This window comes from Bubalus kerabau, chromosome 6 (genome assembly GCF_029407905.1).
Source record: "Bubalus kerabau isolate K-KA32 ecotype Philippines breed swamp buffalo chromosome 6, PCC_UOA_SB_1v2, whole genome shotgun sequence".
NCBI lineage: Eukaryota > Metazoa > Chordata > Mammalia > Artiodactyla > Bovidae > Bubalus > Bubalus kerabau.
Window position 1 is genome coordinate 72,141,342 of NC_073629.1, and position 6,809 is coordinate 72,148,150.

Genomic DNA, 6,809 nt, shown 5'->3' on the forward strand with positions numbered 1-6,809 from the left:
AATTCCATGAACAGCAGAGCCTGGCAGCCTACGGCCCATGGGATCTCAGAGTCAGACACAGCTAAGCGACTAAACAAACTTTCAGTTTCTAATAACATATTCCTCATTTCTGTTTGGAACCCACTCCAGTATTCTTGCCTGGAGAATTCCATGGACAGAGGAGCCTAGTGGACTACAGTCCATGGGGTCACAAAGAGTCGGACAAGACTGAGTGACTAACACTATCATTTCTGTCTGAATCTTCTCCAGAAGCACCTTTGACATTTATAATTCTAGCAACAGTCTGCTCCTGTGTTCTCAAAGATGACAGAAGCTTTCTCTACAGCTTACCTTATTTCCTTCTGAGCCATTCCAGAACTGCTTTTAACACTCATATATCTGCCAAAAATCTCTTCAACACGATGTAGATTTTTGCTATGAAGTACTTCAAAATTCTTCCAACCTGTATCCATTACACATTTAACTTCCCCATTACAGTAGCACCTCAATCAGAAAAAAAAAAAAATCCTGATATCAAAATCTGTAATAGTTTTCTAGGGTTTCTGTAAACAAAGCAATACACATTTGTCATTAGCTTAAAACAACAGAACTCAATTCTAGAGGTAAGGAATCTGCAGTTGAGGTTTTGGCAGGGGCATGCCTCTACTGAGATCCTGAGTAGAATACTTTCTTGCTTCGTCTCAATTTCTGCTGATGGCAAAGAATCTTTGTTGTTCTTAGTTTAAGGCTGCATCACTCCAATCTCTGTTTCTGTCATTACATGGTGTTCTCCCTGTGTATTTCTGTGTTCAGTGACTTTTTTTTTTCCTCATCCTTTTAAGGATACCAGTCATAGTGAATTAAGTATTCAATTATATTCATATTGAATTCATGCTGAATTAAATCATATCAGGGCTTCACTGATAATTCAGTTGGTAAAGAATCCACCTGCAATGCAGGAGACCCCGGTTCAATTCCTGGGTCAAGAAGATCTGCTGGAGAAGGCATAGGGTACCCACTCCAGTATTCTAGCCTGGAGAATTCCATGGACTCTATAGTCCATGGGGTCTCAAAGAGTCAAACACGACTAAGTGACTTTAACTTACATATTGAATTAAGCACCCTTTTAACTCCAGTTTAATTTCACGTTAAGTAACTGCATCTGAAAGGAACCTAACTCTGAAAAGGATTACATTCTGAAGTAATGGGTGTTATGAAAGCTTTCTGGTGGACACAGTTCAATCTGTCACAGACCTCTTCTTTACACTATACACAAAAACAAACTAACATGGATCATAGACTTATAAACATGAGCCAAAACTATAAACACAGAACATTTAGAGAAAATGTAGGAGTAAACCATGTCATCTTGGGTTAGGGAAAGCCTACTTGGGCATCTGACACTGAATGCCCAAGTAACAAAAGAAAAATACCTTTAAATTGCACTTGAACAAAACTAAACCATTTATGTTTCAAAGGATACAACACAAAGAAAGTGGAAATACATTACAAAGAAAGAGAAAATATTTGCAAATCATATATTTCATAGGAAACTTGTATCTAGCATATAGAAAGAATGAGTACAACTCACCATAAAAAGACAAGCCAGTTAAAAATGGTCTAAGAATTTGAATAGACATTTTTCCAAATGAAATGCACAAAAGACAATTAAGCATGTGAAATGATTTTCAACATCATCAACCATCAAGGAAATACAAACCAAGATTACTGTTAGATCCATTTCACACACACTCTAAAAGACATAATAAACAAGTTTGATAAGGATGTGGAGAAAGTATAAATATATATGTCTGGTGGGAATGTAAAATGGTTCAGTTGTTTTGGAAAATAGACTGGAAATTTATCAGAAAGTTAAATTTAGGATTACCAAGTGACTGAGTAATTCCACACTATGGCATATAATAAAGGAAAGGAATATCATATTCACACAAAATTGTTCACAGCAGCATTGTTCATAAAAGGCAAAAAGTGGGAAAAAAAAATCTCTATTAACTGATGAATGTGTTTAAAATGCACTATATCTCTGCAAAAATGGAATATTAGTTAGCATAAAAAGAAATGGTGTATAGATACATACAACGACATGGATATATATTAAAAACTATAAGTAAATGAAGCTAGTCCCAAAATACCATATATTGTATCACTCCACTTACATAAAATATCTATAATAGGCAAAAGGATAGAGCCAGAGAGCAGATGATTGGCTGTCTAGAACTGAGGAGGCTGAGGGAAAACAGGGAGTGACTAATTCTGGATACTGAGTTTCTTTGTCAGGTGATTTAAATGTTCTAAAATTGGTTGTGGTGATGGTTGCACAACTTTGTGAAGGTACTAAAGACCACTGAATTGTACACTTTAAATGAGAGAATTGCATAGAATGTGAATTATATCTCAATAAAGTTGTTATATAGAAAACATGGGATTGAAATATGTGATTACATATAAATTTGTAGTATGAATGTATATTATATAAACAAATATAAGTGTATAATTATATCAAATGTTATAGGAAACAGCCCAATGTATATATTTATTATCTAAACACTCTTAAACTTTTACTATCAACTTATTTTTCTTATGTACAACCCTATAGAACCCTCCTAAGTCTATGGAATGCTCATGTATGATAGTTCTCTTCATTCTACAGGTAAGGCAAATAAGACATCATTTTTTTAAAACTTTAAAGTCTGTTCTAACACACATTAGATTCTTTGTGAAGGATTTCAAAGTTCAAAAGGCAACTGATATTTAAAATATCAGTTAAAATGGCATTAACCTGAAAAATACAACGAACGAAATGACAGAAAATAACAGAAGTCAACTAAACAGGGAGTGGAATGATGTTTGTCTGCCTATTCCATTTATCATTGTTGATTGGAGCCCATGCAGATTAGTTAAGAGAGCACTTGCCACAAATTTAGGAAACTAAGTTCTTAGTCTGTTTACTAATCGATATCCTTAGATATTTAATATTCCTTTGTCACAGTTTCATAAAGACCTTTGATATACCCCTATAAATTGATACTTCAATTCAGTTCAGTTCAGTCACTCAGTCGTGTGCAACTCTTTGCGACCCCATGAATCGTAGCATGCCAGGCCTCCCTGTCGATCACCACCTCCCAGAGTTCACTCAAACTCACCTCCATCGAGTCGGTGATGCCATCCAGCCATCTCATCCTCTGTCGTCCCCTTTTCCTCCTGCCCCCAATCCCTCCCAGCATCAGAGTCTTTTCCAATGAGTCAGCTCTTCGCATGAGGTGGACAAAGTACTGGAGTTTCAGCTTCAGCATCATTCCTTCCAAAGAAATCCCAGGGCTGATCTCCTTTAGAATGGACTGCTTGAATCTCCTTGCAGTCCAAGGGACTCTCAAGAGTCTTCCCCAACACCACAGTTCAAAAGCATCAATTCTTCGGCGCTCAGCCTTCTTCACAGTCCAACTCTCACATCCATATATGACCACAGGAAAAACCATTGCCTTGACTAGACGGATCTTTGTTGGCAAAGTAATGTCTTTGCTTTTGAATATGCTATTTAGTTTGGTCATAACTTTCCTTCCAAGGAGTAAGCGTCTTTTAATTGATACTTAATATCCTGTTATTCACCTTCAAAATCTTCTAGAACTGACATGAATGCTCACAATGCCTCATGAAATGGGTTAAATTGTGTCCCCTAAAGACAGGTGGAAATCCTGAATTCAGTACCTCAGAATGTGATCTATTTGGAAATAAAGTCATTGTACATTTTGTTAGTTACAGTAATATTGAAGTAGGATAAGCATAATCCACTATGACTCATGTTCTTACAAGAAGAGGAAGGAAAGATATAGAGCCATAGGCACTCAAATGAGATTATTGTATCATGTAGGAAGCACAGATTGAAATGCTACAGCTGCAAGCCAAGGAATGCCAAAGAATTTCTGGTAAACCACCAGATGCTAGCAAGGGGCAAGAACAAATTCTCTCCTACAGATTTCAAAGGGTTCATTGCTTTGCCAGTGTCTTGATTTTTATTCTAGCTTTCAAAACTTTATGAGATAATAAATTTCTGCCTTTTTTCAGCCACTTAGTTGGTGATATTTTGTTATGGCGGCCCTAGAGAACTAATACACTCTCAAATCTACTTTGGTTAAATAAGTCCTTTTAAAGACTGGCTAGCATTTATTACATGGCTACTAGCTGCTATGTACAGTGCTAAACATATTACATGAGTTCTAATTCACAAAGAATTCAATAAGAAAACAAACCTAAGAAACATGCAAACCTGTAGAAATATGAGTCTATATTTATCACTATTGTCAGAATAGCTGTGAAAAAAACTGAGGTTAAGAAATTTGTCTTGAATCAAAAATATTTTAAGAGTGGCAAGTCTGTTCCAGTATGGTCTGACCCTGTGGTCTGTGTAACTGATCACTTCATAGTTTAATTTGTAGATCTTGGAAAGTTGTTTTTTTGTTTTTTGTTTTTTTTTAAGGAATGAAAATTGTCATTTTTCTCCATTACTACTAAATCTCCATTAAACAAATGCTAGCAGTAAATACAATCTGTGAAATAGTGAAATGGTTTTCAAATTGTCTAGCAATCAATACTTTTACTGGAATAAAAAAATCATTAAAGTATACAATCAATTTAAATAGTTAAATCCAGTCTTCTTTAATTTGATGAAAAAGATTTTTCTCTTTTATTACAGGTACTCTTTTTGAGTGTTCCAATAAAGATAAATCAATGAAGAAGTTTTCTACTGAGGCTAATGCTTTCCATTAAAAAAAAAAAAAAAAAAAGCCCAGCTCTTGGGAAATAGTACTTTTTTCTTGTTTTTGTCAATCTCATCATGAAACTTTCAAATCCAATGCTGTTTTACTCTTTGATGTCATAACTCCTTTTATTCCTGTTGCATTTTCTGAAAATAATATTTAGTGATAATAAAAAAAAATAAGGCAACATATAATTACAACATTGTACTTAACTTAGTGTGCTCCTCAAATTTACAGTTACTATCACAAAATGAATGTTTAAGTCTTAAAAGGAAAGTAATGGAAAGCTTAATTATAGCTTCTCAATCATTTAATACAATCATGATATGATCATATTTATGGATTTCACTTTTTGTGTGTTTTTTCTGGTTGATCTAAATAACAACATAAAGAATTCATTTATTTAATATGTACTAACCTGAAACGATGTGTCCTAAGAAAGGTGGAGTAGTAGTTTTTATCTTATTTCCTATGTTTATTTTATTTTATTTTTTTATAGTCTTAGGTAGTTAGGAATCCATATGGAAAGAAGAGTGTAGATGGTTAACTGAGGCAGGCTGTGGACACTAAGTGAGAGAAACTTTCATGAAAAGATAAACCCACATATATTTCAAATAAAATTGCATTATAAAAGATATAACCTTGACCTTTGTTTACATTAAAAATACACTATGAATATTTGTCCATTTAAACAAACATGTGTTCAAAGCATAATTTATCAGAACTTATATCCTCTCAGCATAAAAAATATACTTTAATTCAGTAGTCTATTCATTATAATTGGGGATTAAATTTTATTTTCTCCATTTTCAATTATAAGTAATGCTTTCATGAATAAGTTTATGTATGTGTATTTGGCTATACCTTTGATATATTCTTTATTGCTTGAAGTGGAATTTCTAAGACCAAAGGTTCATACATTAATTACAGTTATGAATATGTATATTCAAGTTGCCATTCATAAAGATCATTTAAATTTTTCAAGAGAATATGTTTCCCAAATGTTCTAAGACATTGGCTATTTTTATTATTTAAGAAATTCAGCAAGTACTATAGTAAAGATTTATTTTTATATGTAGTTCATTAATTACAAGAAAAGTAAAAGTAATTCAAACATTTATTTATTATTTCTTACATTGTAAATAACTTTACTTTGGATTTTATCCCTTCTATTGCAGTTTTGCTAATTGTAAACAAATAGTAATTGCTTTAAAATCATATAACACCAATTATCTTACAAAATTTGACCTTAGTAATTGTTTTATTTATTTAAAAAATAATAATTATACATTGATCAAATAAATTAATCTTTGATTTCATGAGGTGTCTTGATTTCTGTCATCCATTTTAAATTAATATTAAATTAAAAATTAAATTAATCCAAACTAAATCCATCCAAATTAAATATATTTTTTAATTGTAGCTAACTATAGTTCTTTTGTTATACATATTTCTGTGTTTTCTATATTTCTTATCTTTAGAAGTTTCATTTAGAATATTCTCTCATGACCTAGTCACAATTCACCAAATCTCTTATCATTCATGTCTGTTCAGCTATTGAAATTTTAATTCTAATTATTGTTTTTTTTTGGCTTTAGAATTTCTACTTAAAAGTTTTTGGTTCTCTGAAAAATTCTAAACTTTGTACTTTTCTATTCCTATAAAGATAAAATTTGGGTATTTGAAAGTGTGTGTCTGATAACTTCATTGTCTGGATTCATTGTAAATGTTTTTCTTTAAAAATTTTATTTTATAATAGTAATTATTCTTGGTTTTTCATATTCCTCAGTGTATATGTTGATTTCTGATTGGTTGCTTGATATTTTATATAAAAATATAAAGATTATTTGAGTCTCTGAGAGACACTATATTCCCTTATAATTTATCTATTTTACTTCTGGCAAATTACTGGACACAAGGAATCCCCAAATCCCTAAACTCAATCTGGAATTGACATATTTTAAAACTGGGATTTATGTTTGGAGAGAGCTGGGGTTTTGTATAGTTTACAGCTGGATTCTGTATGACTTCTTGAACTAGACTCCTTTAGAACTT